Below are 15,824 nucleotides of genomic sequence, written 5' to 3'. Positions count from 1 at the left end.
CGATGCTGGAGCCCCGCAGCGAGGCGGTGAAGCCTGCCAAGGAGCAGTGGGCAGCTGGAGGCACGGAGCAGCTAACTGGAGGCAGGACTGCGGGAGGAGGGGGCTCCGAGGAGCTGGAGCGGAAGGGGAGGAAGGACCAGGAGGAGGATGAGAAAGTCCTTAAAGTTGCCGACGCAAAGAAAACCTTCGAAAAGTCCAAGTCGGTGGAGGGGATGGCGGCGACGCCACCGCCCAGCACTGCCAAGAAAGGTGAGGTGTGAGGGCTCTGCGCGGGCAGGATGGCAGCCCCCAGCTCTGCCCCCCTCCCCAGGGGTCCAGAGCAGGGCACAGCCTGGGGGCTGGGTGGTGAGGGGATGCGGGGACGCGGTGGGTCAGTGAGGCTTTTCAGAAAACACCTGCCTCCCAACAGCCGGAGGGATGAACAGGATGTGCTCTGGGATCTTGGGAGGGTGGGTAGGGTAACAAGGCAGGGTGAAGCTCTGGTGTCGATGCCCAGCTATGGAGCAGCCCGCTGCAAGCACTTCTTACAGTGAAATGGTTTTGTGAGAGGAGGATTCGCTTTTTAAGGCTGTGCTGTGTATAAACAACGCCCAGTGCTCCTATAGCAGCTTCTTGTTAATAGGTCCGGTGCGGAAGTGCCTGCGGGATGCTCGCTCCCGCTGTCGTGTGGGACTATTTGCATCCACAGGGGTGAATATATAATATGGGGGGGGGGGGGCATAGGGGCACCAATATGACTTTGTTGTAGTCACAGCAGAGACAGGAGGTGTCCCCATGCTCAGGATGTTATTCCTCCAGTGCTGTGACTTAGCTGAGCAAGCCCTTCAGAAGCAGGACAGCCATTCAGAAACCCTTTCACTGGCGGACCCGTGTGTACACAGGCTTTGTAAAGCAGCAGGTTCTAGGGAAACAGGGAGAGATGAGGAAAGGAGCGTTGGCGGGAGGGTCTGGATTCTGGGAGGATGTATCGGACCCGTGCTGGGTTAACCTACATCTTCTGTTTCTCGACAGTCTGCAATGGTGGAATACCTTATAAGGGCAAATAAATGTTTTGAGGCACAGGAAACCGATGCTTGCTTCGATCTGAATAGTGGGGCTGCTTAAAAACTAGGTGTGATTATCCCACGGGGTCTGGCACGTTGTGCTGTTGCTGACTCTCACTCACAGAAGTCAGGCAACCAAGCCCGAGTAAGAACGCTGGCACAGTTTGTGTCGGTGATAGCAGAAAGCCTGTGGCAATGAAAAATAGATCCTGTCCTCTCAGGAAGCGTCTGAAGCCGTGTGGTGGTTCTCGTGCTGTAAAGAAGTCGGGTTGTGAAATGCTGTCGCTGCCAACTGTCTGCCAGCTGATGGGCTCGGTGCGGGAAGCAGGGCTCGCCCCAGCCTTGTCCAGGTGTCTGGATCTCCTCCTTGGGCAGGAGATCTATCTGATTAAACACTGGTGCAGCTGATCTGGCGCGTTTTCATTGGCCAGATCAGATGCAGGGATGCTTTTCCCCCTCTACTCTGCCTTGGTCAGGCCGCACATGGAGTGTTGTGTCCAGTTCTGGGCTCTCTGGTATAAAAAAGCCAGGGATCTCCTGTTTATCAATATCCGAAGTGTGGGATACAGGGAGGAATGGCCAGCCTCTTCTCAGTGGTCTGTGGGGACAGGACAAGGGGCGATGGCTTCAAGTTGGAGCACAAGAAGTTCTGCACCAATATGCAGAAGAACTTTGATGCAGTGAGGGTGCCAGAGCCCTGGGACAGGCTGCCCAGGGGGGTGTGGAGTCTCCTTCTCTGGAGATATTCAAGACCTGTCTGCACACCAACCTGTGTGACCTGTCCTAGGGACCCTGCTTTGTCAGGGGCATTGGACCTGATGAGCTCTTGAGGTCCCTTCCAACCCCTCTGATTCTGTGATTCCGTGATTCACTGGTGCTGAGGCACACATCCTTGGCAGGGGGCACAAGGAGCGGGGAGGGTGTAGGTGATCTTACAGGGGGTGAGGGTAGAGGGGGCTACAGGAAATCGGGCTCCATCCCTCAGGCCATACTGGCTGCAGCTGAATCTCTCCTGACAGATGTTTCCCTACTCACTCTTCGGCTGAAATAGGGAGGGAGGGACAGGACAACCTATCCCAGTGCTGCACTGGGGGAATGTCATGATACTGAAGGGTAGGAATAGCTTCTGGCTTCACTCTACCTGTAACATAGCCTGGTTTATTTTATTTTTAAAAATCCATTTCTGAACCTCTGTCTTCCTGCACCTCATAGCACACCTAACTGAACACAAACACCCCGCTTGCATTTATCGTGACATGATTCCTTTCTTATACCTCTGATTTTTCCAGCACCTTTGGCCCAACTTGATCCTAGACAGCAGGGAGAGAAACAGGACAAGATGGCAAAAGGATTCAAAACTGGTTGAAGGATGAGGAAGAGACTAGGATATGTGCTAAGTGTAACACGGAGTGCAACAGGAACCACGGCGCCAAGCCTCGCATTACTGCTCCCTGCTCAAAGCCCTGCTCGTTACGTGGTGCCTGGCTGGGTTTTTCTGCTATTCAGGATGGTAGGAAGTGTCCATCCCAGAATATTCATGTTGTGAATAAAATACAGCTTGCTTTTTTTCTTTTTCTTTATTTTTTCTTTTTCTTTATTTTTTCTTTTTCTTTATTTTTTCTTTTTCTTTATTTTTTCTTTTTCTTTATTTTTTCTTTTTCTTTATTTTTTCTTTTTCTTTATTTTTTCTTTTTCTTTATTTTTTCTTTTTCTTTTTTTATTTTTAATGTTCTGCTTCCTTGTCTCTCTCTCCCTAGTTAATCATCTGGTGTAGCGGAGGTAGCAACAAAGAAAATCCCATCTGTTGCGACTAATTGCTTCATTTTTTCTTTGGCGGCCCAACGCTTTAATTAGGTATCGGGACCTCATCCCCTTTATGGCAAAAATGGGGAAAGAAAACAAAAAAACCAAACTAAAAACCCACCCCAAAAAAAGAAAGAAGAATGTGTTTCTTGGTGGAGAAGAAAACCACAGAAGCAGAGTAGCTGGAAAGGAGTTCAGAGATGTCCTTTCACTGTAACAGCCGTGGGCAGCCCGCGTTCCGGTGCCTTCCTGCGAGCGAGGGGCGTGCGTAACATCTGTATTCCTGTGTGTGACATCTGTATTCCCGCGCATGACACACACGAGAGCGTGTGTACGTGGTAACAGATGTGCTTTGTGAAATGTGTGTTGAATCATTAATAACATTAGCATAAATTATTAATGCCCAGCCTGACCCAGTGCTCACTTACCATTATTTGCCGACCCCTCAGTGCCTTCTATCCATGCCAAGCGGCACACCAAGGATGCGGGTGGGAGTGCTTCCTGCTGCCCTTTGGGGAGGGGGCCAGAGGCCTGAGCCCAGTTTCCCGGGTCTGAAAGGAACATGGGGACTCATTTGGGGCCATGCACAACTGGGATGGGCAGAGCTGGGAGTAAAACTAAGGGGTGCTGACTCCTACCCCTCTGCTTCAACTCGTATGTCCCTCCTGTTTCCTTGTCCCTGTGCTTGGATACACCCTTGCCCCCTTCTCCCTTCCTGGCTGTTCTTTAAAAGCCTGATGGGACACACTGCTCTCCTCATCTCCTTTCCATAATTCTACAGCTCCCCTTTCTGGCCAAGGACTGAATAAGGCCAATCCAAATGGATTTTGCCCTCCAGGCAAACACTTTCCGGGAACAGATCAGCGCAGGGCGCCGCTTCCCAGGGCAGAACACATAACCAGGGCCGAGAGACAGAATTGATCAGCCATAATCAAGAGCTGTTACGTGGCAGCTCTTAGTACAATTTTCTCTTGGCAGCTGCTCAACAGTTGATGATGGAAACATCCCTAAACCCCAGACTCATAGGCAGTTTAATAAAGCTACTGATATGTGCCTGATGGGCACCAAGAGAGCGAGGCAGGAAGAGTAAAGCTAAAGCTATCCTGCACACAGAAAGGGGCTTTTATTTATTTATTCTCACCCAATCAGTTCAGATTTCCCTATGTTAAAAACTTGCTACTTCACTCCAGTAACGTGAAGTGAAATGCAAGATCACATCACCTATTTCGAAGGGAGCAGCTCTCCTCAACGCCGCTGGATCTGACCCGGCGTATCGAACTCACAAGGAGAAAAAATATAAAAAATATGCAGCTTTTGGGAGGGGGAAAGCATAGTGCTTCCAGTAAAGTGATTTAAATATCATAATAAACCCAAACACTTCAAGAAATAAACAGAGGACGTAGATATCCTTGAAAAGCTGTGCCACTTGGATGCCTGCAGACCCCAGGTCTCAAAACTCAAACTGCTGAGCCTGGTGTGTTTTGAAATTTAGGCTGCAAAATAACAGGACTTTAATTTGCCAACCTCCCTAAACCCTCCATAAGCTTTTCCCCTTCATTCAGAATATATTTAGCAGCGTGGATTTTAAGCAAACCAAAACGTTCGAGGGAAAATTCATCCCTCGAGCCATTTCGCCGGTTCTGAGCCACCCAGTTGCCAGTCGCTCGGAGAACCCTGAGCCAAGTTGGGTGACATCTGCTGAAGGTCACATCTAGGAAAATTGCTTCTAGAAAGAGGTGAACTGAGGTGTTTGCATCTGTCTTTACCTATCCTGCCGAAAAGCATGCCAAAAAGCGTGGTTGGGAACAAACCGGCGCGGTTTGTCGCGGCGATGCGATGGACGCATGTTTTGCGAGGAGACTAAATTTAGCCGCTGACCTCAGTTTCAGAGGTGGAGTTTATGCGGTGCTGTTTCCGTATAAAGGCTGTGAGATAAGGCCGCAGCCATCGCGTGCCAGCGTAGCCGAGGGTAAAAGGCATGGGGTGGCTCAGAATTGAAGAAATTCTGAATCCTTGAGGTGAACTGTTACGAGTTGGGTGGGTCGGTACTGGGGAAACAGGACGAACTTTGTCGTGTGGTTTCTTGTAGCTGCCAAGAATTTGGTAGGAGGGTATTTTGCTTTGCAGCAATTAGGATTTGCGGCATATTTTGACAAGTTGTTAGGCTGACATCACTGTGGCCATCATTTTGAGTTCTGTTTCTTAGAATTATTCAGCTGAAGTGAGGAAGATTACTGTTTACAATGGAACCAAAGAGCATTTGCAAAACCTCAGCCGCTCACTCTGTCGTTGCAGACTTCAGCCTGAAATTCATGTCCTTCATCACCTTTTACAGTGATCTAAACTGCTCATTAACAGGGGTCAGGATCCCAGTGATCTTGGGAGCGTTTCCACCCAAACCTTTAAGGAAGCACTAGTGAAAATTCCACAGGTATCGTTTCCTTCTGAGTCTGTCCTTAAGTGACTCTTCCAACAATGCGTTCGAGCAAACCGTGAACCAGGAACCAAGTTTACTGGGTTTCTATCAGATTGCTCGGGACAAATCTCACTTTGTGTGAGATAAAAGCTTTGCTTTATTTTTATTTTAATAATCTTCCTTGGTGTCTTCACTAAGCTGTTGGGTAGCACTGGGTGCCACTGCCTTCACTGTCGTTCTTCAGCCCTGAGGTAAAGCATCACCTGGTACGTGATTGAAGTATCATTTCAAGCTCACCCACTGCTTTGGGCTAGGAGGAGCTATAGATACATGTATTTTTAAGTACCATTTTATATGCTTAATGCATTAATGGGGTTTTATAAAAAGTTTTAAGCCACACACCCAGGTTCCCAATAAATTAATGGCTGTGGCACTGGCGCTGGAGACTCTCGGCTCTATCACTGACTCATTGCGTGACCTTCAGCAACTCACGTACCTACCTGGAAACTATGAATCACGATCTAAACCCACTAAACTAGAGATTACCTGCAGCTCGGCTCTGAGGCTGCCAAACTGCTCCAGCTTTCTTCTTTTTTAGCTTGAGAGAGATTGTTTGAGGGAGGAGGGTGGAGAGTAAGTGTGCTGGGCTGGCTTTCAGGAGGAAGGTATTAGTCTCGCGGTAACTGGTGCCACAGGCAGTGCGTGGCAGGGATGCAGGTTTGCAGCTCTAATCTCTGCGTGTGTAATTTTGATATCAAGGTGCTGCTTGGTACGTGCGATTCTCCTGCTTATTGACTGAGTGGTTGAACTAGTGTCACAGTTTAACAGATGCTGAAGAGCATCATCTGATTCGTAGCTACCGTGGCATCTGATGTTTCCATCAGATGTAATCAGTCAGACGAGCAACACCATGACAAGCGTATCTCTGTGAGGCTCCCTGCATGTTTTAGCACCCGGCTGTTGCTTGGGAGGGGGTAGTTTGCAGTCCTGCCACAGCTTTGCAGGGGTGGGTGTGTGTGGCGGGCGGTGGGGGGGAAGAGGTGGGTTCTCAGCTCGGCTATCTCCTCACAAGTAATCCTGCAGAATTTGGAGAACTGCAAAGGGTGTTATGGGCGCGTCACCCCCCCTGAAATATCAGGCCCCTCGCAGCACCTAACCGCAGGCAAACAAATTTGCAAATATCGGCCAAAACGTATGCGGAAGTTAGGCTTGCTGTTGGTTTTGGCCATGTATGGTAAACACTGCGCAACGTGGGCACCGGTCTAGCATCGTTCCTCCACTCATCAAGTTCCCCAGAGGAAGGGGAAGGGGAAGGCGCAGCCTTTGCGAGGGGCACTGCCCTGCCATGCCACCAGTTATCTGCTCCGCAGGTCCTCCCCACCTTCCTACCCTTCCCTGTATGAATGTAACCGCTGGATTCTTCCAGCAAAGGGCAGGGATGAATGCTCTCCTTAGAACCATGCTAAGCTAGCACCCTCTGAAAGCAGCTCGATGGGGCTGGTGTTGGGTTCCAAGCCTGAGTGAGTCTTGCAGGGGCTGAAGCTCTCCTCTTGCTGCCGCCTTGCAGGCAACCCCCGTTTTCTACAGGCCCCGGGAAGCCGGGGTGACAGGACGAGGAGACCCATGGGGCAGCGCTGGCTTTCTCCAGCCATGTCACCCACAGCAGGCTGGGCCCAGGGCTCACGGGGAGCTGCATCAGCAGGGCTTGGGCTTGCTCATCACTCCCGATGTTGGGGTTTGCTGCACCGAAGCCTCCCCGACGTCTGCCCGGCACACCCCCCACCTCTGGTCGCCCGCCCTCCCCACCCCCGGGTGCTTGAGGCGGATCGCGGTCCCCGCGGGGACGGAAGAGGCCTGAAGCGCGCTGGGGAGCAGCGGGGGGTCACCGCGGGGCGCCGACTCGGCGAGGGGTTAAGCGCGCCATGGGAACCGGGCTGCCGGGGCCGCGAAGGGGAGAGGGGACGGGCTGGGAGGGAGGCTCCGCTCATCGCCGCCGCCGGGCGACCACCGGGCACCCCACCCGCAGGCAGCGGGACGGCGTAGAACGCGCGACCACGCGCGGCGGCCAGCGGCGTGCCGCTATTGGCTACCCGGGCCGCCACTCGACTCCGAGCGAGGCGGGACGGGAAAGCGCGGTGCCGGCAGCGTGGGGAGCGGCGGCAGGCGGGCGGTCTCGCCTGGGGTAGGGGCGGGGCCACCGGGGAGGCGGAGCTTCGTCCCGGCGCTGCCCGCCCCCTCCCGGCGCTGCCCGCCCCCGCCCCGCGGCACTCAGTCGGGCGGCGGCGGCGGCAGCGGGAGGCGGCGGAGGCGGCTCCGCCGGTCTGAGGAGCGGACGTGGGGAGGCTGCTCGGGATCGCGGTGCGCGGCACGGAAGGAGGGTGGGTGGGTGAAGCGGGGAGGCAGCGGGACGGTGCCCTGCGGCGCGCTCGGGTGGCAGCCGGCGAGGCGGGAGGGAAGGAAGGAGGGCGGCAGGGCGGGCGGCCCGCCGCGGGGAGGCGGCGGCGCCCGTGGGAGGGCGGCGGCGGCGGAGACGCCGGGGCCGGGTAGGGTCGGGCAGGGCAAGGCAAGCACGGCCGGGCGGGCAGGCGGGCGGGGGGTCCGTGCGGGCGGGCTCTTCCTGCGCGGGGCCGGCCGTGCCGCCGAGCTCTTCCTGAGGCGGCGGCCGCTGTCAGCGCCCGGGCCTGAGGGGGGGAAGCGCCCTCCCCGCGCCGCGCTCAGCCCGGGGCTTCTCCCCCGCTCTCCTCCTTATTAGGTAGCGGAGCTGCTCGGGGTCGCCGCGGGTTCCGGCATCCGGCCGGGGCTCGCAGGTTGCCGGCAGGGCACGGCCGAGGCGGGGCGGGCTCGGGGGCCGGGCTCTCCCGCCGCAGCCCGGGTAGCCCCGGCGCGCCGCGCACCTGGTGCCCGCTGCCAGCCACGGCCGCCTTCTGCAGGGGGCACGGGGAGGGTTCTTTTGTTCCACGGGGGTTTTCCCCCTTCTCTCCTTCCCTTCCCCCCCTTTTTTTTCCGTTTTCCGTGGCGGTGGCATCGCCGTGTGCGCGTCGCCCCCGGAGCGCCGCGTCCCCGCTGCCGCCGTGTGATGTTGCAGAGGACAAAAGATGACCGGCGGGTTTGGTTTTGGCTATTTTTCTCTGGGCTTTTAACCGCGGGTACGTGTCAGGCCGTTATTAACAGCTCTGCCGGCTCCGGTCAGGAGGTTGTGTGAAGCCCCGGGTTGTGTGACATGTTCCTGGGCTTTGTTTTTCTGTGTAGAAAGCTGCATTGTTTTAAGAAGGGTATGTCAAGAGGCCGGAATCTAAAGGTTAGTATTTATCAGGGCTTTGTGAAATGAGCCCCTTCGCTGCTCAGGGCACACGGAGAGGCATCTGATGTGCTCCCCGCGCAAACAGGGAGCAGTAGCGCCCTGGTGCAGACAATGTGATGCTGGGACTGTGCAGGAGCCGGGTCTTAAAACAGGAAAAAAAAAATTTAAAAAAAGAGGAACAATAAAAAAACCAGCCTGCAAACAAAAGTAAAACTGATTGATGCAGCTTTCTTGTTAAAGATAGGCGGTATGCATTGGCATTGTGGGTTTTTTAATAGCTGTACTTTCAGCCCGGCGTGTGTGTGTGTTTGAGCATGTCTGCCCAGCCTGTTCATGCAGATGTGTGTGTGGATTAGTACCAGCAAGACTGAGGATGTCGCTGGAATGAAGGAGCGATGTTTCACATACCCTAAGCTACGGCTGGCTTCTCAGTTTGCTGGTTTGATATTTTTTTTTCAGTCTGGGCTGCATCCAGGTTACCTGACACGAGCCCCTCTTTCTTTGCGTGCCCCTCTCCATGCTGGGGAGAAGCTTGGCGCCTGCCAAAGTGTGGGGAAATGGTGTGAACTGGTGCAGCTCACCCTGTGAGAATCGGGTTTGTTCCATGCTGAGTGCGTGATGGCTGGAGGAATCAGCAGGTATCTTGGGCTGGAGAGGATACATTCCGTTTTCCTTTGAATAAGAAGAATCCAATCGTCTCTTCTGCTCAAGGGGGGAAAAAACCAGATGGCTTGGGTGCTCACTGAGATGTTTTATTGCTGCTGATACTCGTGTTTGCTGAGGACTGCGTAGGTAATGTCATAAATGCAGTTGGGATAGAGTCATTGTGTGATATGTTGTGTGTGTGTGTATACATATTTATTTAGTATTTTCAGTGGCCGTGGTAAGACCTGACACCTCGGGGGCATTTGCTTTGTGCTTGTTTTAATACAGTGCTTCATAATAGTAATTTTTCAGTGGTCACTTGTAGCCTTTTATACAGATTGCTTTAATCAGCATTTGTGTGTGTCTCTCTCTATGCTCTCTGTTGGCATTACTCTGTCTTCTAGTGAGCTGCCTTTTCAAACATCATTGGATTTTTTCAAGTTAAATCTTCATGCTTATTGCATCTGTCACTTCTGGGATTCGCTCCAAGCAAAAGGCAGAGATTCAGTTTAATGGCAATGAGAAGGAATGCACAGAAGGGTAAAATATCAGCTTTCCTGAGTGATGCAGCAAAGGACGCCGAGAGATCTGCCCCCAGTAACTGTTCCGTGCATCATGTTCAAGTTTAATATTAGACTTTAACGACAGCTTCGTAAAACGGCTCATTAAGGCACAGCCTCGCGTTTTGATCGTAAGGGAATTTCTGTTACCGGTTTTAATTTGATTATCGATTCTGGGGAATGTCACTTGGATGCCAGCTTCCTATTTTGAAGACATGAGCAAAACACTTCCTGGCCTGAGTTTGCAGCTCGGTGAGGTCATCGGCGCACCACTCCCAGGGCTAGGAATGTCCTTTTAGGCAAACTCGCAGGCGCATTTTCACTTGACTTTTAAAGCATGGGCTGGTTTGTTTTGATTTTGGTTTACTGAGGCTGTTGCGATAATCTCAGCCCTTCTGTAAGGATGTGTTGGAACAGAAACTCACCGAGGATTTGAAGTGCCCCAGTTTAAGCGTTTACAGGGCATATGAGTGAGAATTAAATGTCTTGTGTTCTCCTCTAGCTCTTTCCCTGTTCTCTCCCCCACCTAATATTTTTGGTCTGCTTACGTTCTGGTTGTTAACTCTGAAGTCAATCTGCTAGAAACTGCTTACAGCTTCAGTTCACAGTCACCCTGGTTGTGTGAGAAGTCGGATTGCTGGCGGCAGGATGTGAACTGGTGTTTCGGTTTGTCTCAGCGTGCGGAAATGCAGGTGGTGGTGGTGGTGACATTGCTGGCGGGAACGCCAAGCCCAGACGAAGGCAGAGAGGTTTCAGTTGGCTGAAGCCACTCAGGAAGGCTAGCAGTGAAAGCTGATTGTTCCAGATGCCTTAGATAGACACCAGTATAGCTGTGAATTGGTTACTGGACCCTCTCTTTGTATTTGCTAATAGGATTGCTTGTTCTAGTTTTCCTTGTGTGGGTGATTACTAAATATGGATTATTTGTGGGGTTTTTGAGGTTAAAATGCTTTAGTGTGTGACTTTAAATGGATTATTTGTTTCTTTTTGAGGTTGTCATGGTTCAGTACCTGACTTTGTATGTGTTCTTACATGATGGCATTGGGCATGTAAAATACCAGGTCACACTAGAATTGTTTGGCTTCTCAGCGTAGCAGCGATGAGCCTCAGAGGTCCCACCAGCAGGTCTGGCTTGGTGCTGGAGGACTCTCTGGTGGTCCTCAATTGTCTGGAGAGGTTTCTAATGGACGGTGCCAACCATTAGTGGTGGATGTGCCCGTATGGGTTTGCGTAGTGAATGCAGATCTGGTCAGAATTAATGGCTGATGGAGGTAATGATGTAGCTGTAAAGCAGAAGGTGACTCTTGGGCAAATAGATAATTTTACTCTATGCCCCTCCCGTGCAGTTCTTCTGTCAGTAAGACAGATGTAAGCTCTTTCCAGCAGACATCTTTGTAACAAGTAGCAAAGTGCTCCTGAAATGGAAGAGGCTTTTGTGGTGGAATGCTGTAAAAGCTTTAAAGTCCAGCTCCCTGGGTCAGGAGCTAGCAAGGAACTTGACAGAGAAATAGCGGAAGTGGTGCCTCTTTCTGTCCCCAAAGGCCACTAAAACTGTGTCACTCTTTCGAAGGCTGGCTGCCTGCTGCCACCCTCACAGTGCTTGTCAATAGGAGAGGGCTCCTTGGTTTAGAGATGATAAAGTAAAATGTGGGCTCCTGGGTCACTTCTCCTCTTTGCTTTTCTTCTTACGTACCAAGGTAGGGTCACCTGCATTGGAGAAAGGACAGCATCTTTGCTTCAGCGGTGTTTGCTTTGTCTTATCCCCATTTTGCTGATGATAATGACAAGGATATATAATGAGCTTTTTGCTCTGAGCACGTAATGACTCGTTTGAGGTCTGGCTCTCAATGGGAGAAGCTGGATGTGCTTGGATCGCTTATGGTGACTCTGACATTGAGCTGGGCCTCTCAGTCCATCATAATTAGATTTTTTTCTTGTTTTCCCTTTTAATAATTTAATTTGAAAAAGCAATGGAGATAAAATGGTGATGGGATCTGACTTAAAGTGATTAAAATTCAGCCTGATGTGACCAGGCACGCTGAGAAGAGCTCGCAGCTTTTGTCTGGTGTGTTGCTGAGCTGTGCTTAAGGCCAGGCTTAAGGGCATTCCTTTTAGGAAGGGTCATGGTTTCCTTGTGGCTCTCCAAATGTCAGCTGGCCAGAGCATCTTTCTCTGTAGTCTATGTACAAGTGTACATATAATCTGTATAAGATTTTTCTCAGCTGAATGTTAACGGCAACCATTTCTGGAGTCTTAGCACATATGCCTGAGCAGATTCCATAAAACTAGGGAAGAATGGTGTGTCCAAAACTAGACCATATTTACATCCATGCCTGAACCCAGGCAGCACATCTCACCTGCAGCTCCTGCTATAAGTAGTCCCTGGAAAATGGACTTCAAGGTGCGCTGTCGGAGTATTTAGAAATGTGGGAACGTCCCTGCCCTTCCTCTCCATCCTCCTATTTCTGCATATAGTTGCCATAGAGACTGCTCTGGAGTTCTTCAAAAACCCGTTGTTTGTCTCACGTAAATGTACAAACCTGCCCTATTGAAACGTCATCACCTTTCAAAGCGTCCCCTTCCTGCACAAATCTGATCGGGGCTTGGCATCCCACGGTGCTGGATTCGGATACCGGGCGTGCGCCGGGCCACAATCAGACAGACTGATAATGGGTATAATTAGCACCACCAGGGATTAGCAGGCAATAACAAATTCAAGCCATAGTAAGCACTCTGTCCCTTGGGAGCCGGGCAAACTGGCAGAGCTGGGCAGATGATCACTCGATACAGAAGATACTCATCAGCGAAGGCTTGCTGGCGAGGGGCTCGGCTCAGAGCTACTATTGCCTCTTAAAATTACCTTCCCCCTTGTTTTCTGGCTTTAAATCCTTCAAAACCTCAGCTTTTGTGAGTTCACACTGGAATCTTGAACACCCAACTGCCTTGGGGGTACGTGCTTGGCATTTACTTGGCATTTTGCATCACAGGCTGGCCAGCCAGTGGGACATTTGTTTCTTGCAGTTTATCCCAGGAGAAGCAGATTGATATCCTCGTTTCCAAGGTGGAAATGAGAGGTTAAGCGTTTTGCTCGGGGTCTCCTGGGCACTAGGCTAGTAATACTTCTAGCGTACAATAGTCAGTGTGCTGGTTGTCTTGCAGGTGGCTTGTATGTTTGCATACGTGGTGGGGGTGTGTTTGTGTGCAGATAAATGGCTATTTGTACTCTTCTTGGCTGATAATTTCTTACTTCAGCACTTACATTAATTATACTGTATGTTGGAGGCTGGAGGAAACAGACACAAAGCCGGCTTCTTCAGAACAGGAGGTGGATTAATATTTTCAATTATTTTTTTCTGTGAATATATATATTTTTAAAGATTTATTTTCAGGTTTGGATCTGCTGAGATGGGTTTGCAAGGCAGGAAAACATTCCCGAGCCAGCTTAGGCAAACACGAGTTGCCAGACGTACTTCAGCACTGTAGCCCTGTGCTCCAGTGCAGTGTGAAGTGTAGGCACAAAACGCTTCTAGCTGAGCATCCTTGTGCCTTATAGCATCCTTCTCCGGGCCTCTGCTGCTTTTGGGGGCAGTTTATTAAAGTTCTGCAGTGTGTAATTGTAAGGTGCTGCTGTTCAAAGGTGGGCCAGCCGCCTTGGTTTGGCCTCCTGCTTCCCCGTGCTTTGGATGGATGTGAGGGTGTTATCTGTACGCTTCACTTTGCTCCCTGATGTTTCTTTAGGGGGTAAAGGTTATCTTTTTGTTCTCTAGTGCTTGCCACATTGATCTTTGGGTCTACTAGGGGAATTCCTGAGCACTGTGAAAGATCACATAAAAACCAGCTGGGGTGTATCTCAGCGTACTGCTGCCTCTTGTTTTGGCTGGTCTCCTCCAGGACTGCTCTAAATACCACAGGGAGTCTCAAAGGGCTGGTGGTGTGGCTTGCGATAGCAGTACCAGGGCTGTCAAGATGACAGGTAAGTAAAGCTTAAAGGTCATCAAACACAGGCTGTAACTCTTCCTGCCCCTTCCTGAAAACAAGTCCCCCAGCTGAGAGCAGCCAGCTCTTGGTCCTTCCCCCAGGAAATCAGCCTTTGCCCAATGTGTATCAGGGGCGATTCTCCCCATCGGGTCAGCAGAGAGCTGCTGTGGGAGTGTTGGGGACCACAGGTACACCCCTTGTCCCTGCCACACAGACCCTGTGGGTGTAAGGAGATGTTTTTCCTTCTTACATCTGAAATCTTTCCTTGTGGCATAGCAGGATTGTTTATTAAAGCTGCTTACTGAGCTAAATACACTTTCCAAAGTCAGTTTTGGTTAGTTCTGGTTTGTTCCTTGCCTACCCAGTGAGGTGGGAAAAGTGCTCTGTGTCACATTCGTGGTGTGCTAGCAGGTCGCTGCCTTCCTTGCTGCAGCACAGGACCACAGCCTTGGCCCGAAACGGATCAGTGACAGAGAACATCTGTAGGACAGAGGAAATGTGTTTGAACTTGGAACCCTTTGCTAAAGCAGATGTTTGAAGGGCTATAATTGGTACCACGAGATAGGGATTTAAAATCAAGTTAGCAGATTGAACTATCTGGGTTTGAGTTTTAGCCTCCTCCAGTCCCATCCTCCCTCCCCCAGCCCTGATGTCAAATTGCACGTTACGGAAACAGGACAGAATGACAATGGTACTCTTTGAATTATAGGCTGCTTGGCCAGAAGAGCTGGCAGGACAGCAAATGGAAATCTGGAGAAATACACGCCAGTTCCAACTGTGAGAATTGAGATTCACTTTGCAGCCTATTTGTTCAGCATTAAAATCTGAAATGTGTTTGCGTTGTCCAGCCTGAACCTCCTGTGTACTTCTGGGCTGGGGACACTTAATTGTCTTATGTTTAACAATTAACCCTGGTTGGTTCTTTTTTGAGAAGATCAAAAGCTGAGCATCAACCCCTTGCCTGTTGGGTGGGTGCTGCTGAGCAGCTAGAGAAGTGAAAGTGGCTAAACCGGGCTGCCATGAGGCGAGGGTTTGGATGAAGGTGTTTCTCAGGATGTGCTAAGCAAGCCCATTACTCCTTTTTGGAGTCGAGTGTCTCCATTCAGGATCGCAGCGTGATGGACCTCGCTGGGCTGGGCTGTAACCCCAGTCTAACCATCGCATTCTCCAGGTCTCTCTGGCCCATCGCGTTTGCCATGACAGGGCTGGAAACAAAACCCCTGATGCCATGGCAGCAGCGTATGGCTGTGGTGCTGCTCCAGTCCGTGTCCCCGTTACTCTTGGCCATCCTGCTTCCTTCTGATCACGTCCCCCAAGGCAGCTCCGTCTTCTCCAGCCTGGGTGCCACGCTCCGTCCAGCAGACCGGGGGAGCATTTGTGGTCAGGCAGGACCATCTGGAGAATGCTGCATCCTCGCTTGGTCAGTCTGACTCACACTTGGCTGGTCTGTTTGTGAGCCTCGGTTGTGCTGATCTGTTGTTTCTGCTTTATTTCTAAGTCGTGAGGAATTAGTGCCCTGGCTAGCTTGGTGCTTATGGTGGAGGGCTTTCTGCAGGTCTTGGGTTCCTGATGGTGGCTCTCAGGCTGTGCTTCAAGGCTTCTGAAGAACTGGGACCTGCAACCTTGTATCTACGAAACCATTTATCTCCTTAAAACATCTGTGGCGTGTATAGTTTCCTCCCGTGGATACCAGGGCATGTAGCAATTGAGGAGGAATAGAAAACAATTTATCAAGTCCTTTGTAGATTTCTCGTTTTGATAAATCTTCCTGTCATTTGTTTTTAAAGGAATGTTCCAATTAACTGTAAGCAAGGAGCAGCAGTGTAACGGTTCCAAAAATGTCTTAAAGCCACTGGAGTTGAACAGGAAATATGCTTTCCTCAGAAAACACTGTGTTAATCACATTACCTTCATGCCTGCACCTCTTCTTGGCTTGTACAGGATGGGAAATCCTGCACATGTTATTTTCGCTGGGCTCTAAGCTCCCAGCACCTGGGTCCTGCTCTCTGCTTGGCCTTCTAGCTTAAGTTCTCCACTGAATAGGACAGCCTGCATCCTGCATGGGTTGCTGAGATTCA

General features: G+C 51.0%; 1 protein-coding gene across 1 annotated transcript in view; it reads left to right on the top strand.

Moving 5' to 3' along the window:
• Window positions 1-7,529: 7,529 nt before the first annotated feature.
• The window catches only part of CORO1C (coronin 1C), a 43,563-nt gene continuing 35,268 nt past the window's right edge, over window positions 7,530-15,824 (top strand). The window contains exon 1 of the mRNA XM_084272271.1: window positions 7,530-7,620. The gene's annotated coding sequence lies outside the window, so the exon portion shown is untranslated. The remainder of the gene's footprint in view (window positions 7,621-15,824) is intronic.

Source organism: Gallinula chloropus (genome assembly GCF_964237585.1).
Source record: "Gallinula chloropus genome assembly, chromosome: 17".
Lineage (NCBI taxonomy): Eukaryota > Metazoa > Chordata > Aves > Gruiformes > Rallidae > Gallinula > Gallinula chloropus.
The sequence above is the reverse complement of the archived record's forward strand: the minus strand, read 5'-3'. Positions and strand labels throughout refer to the sequence as shown.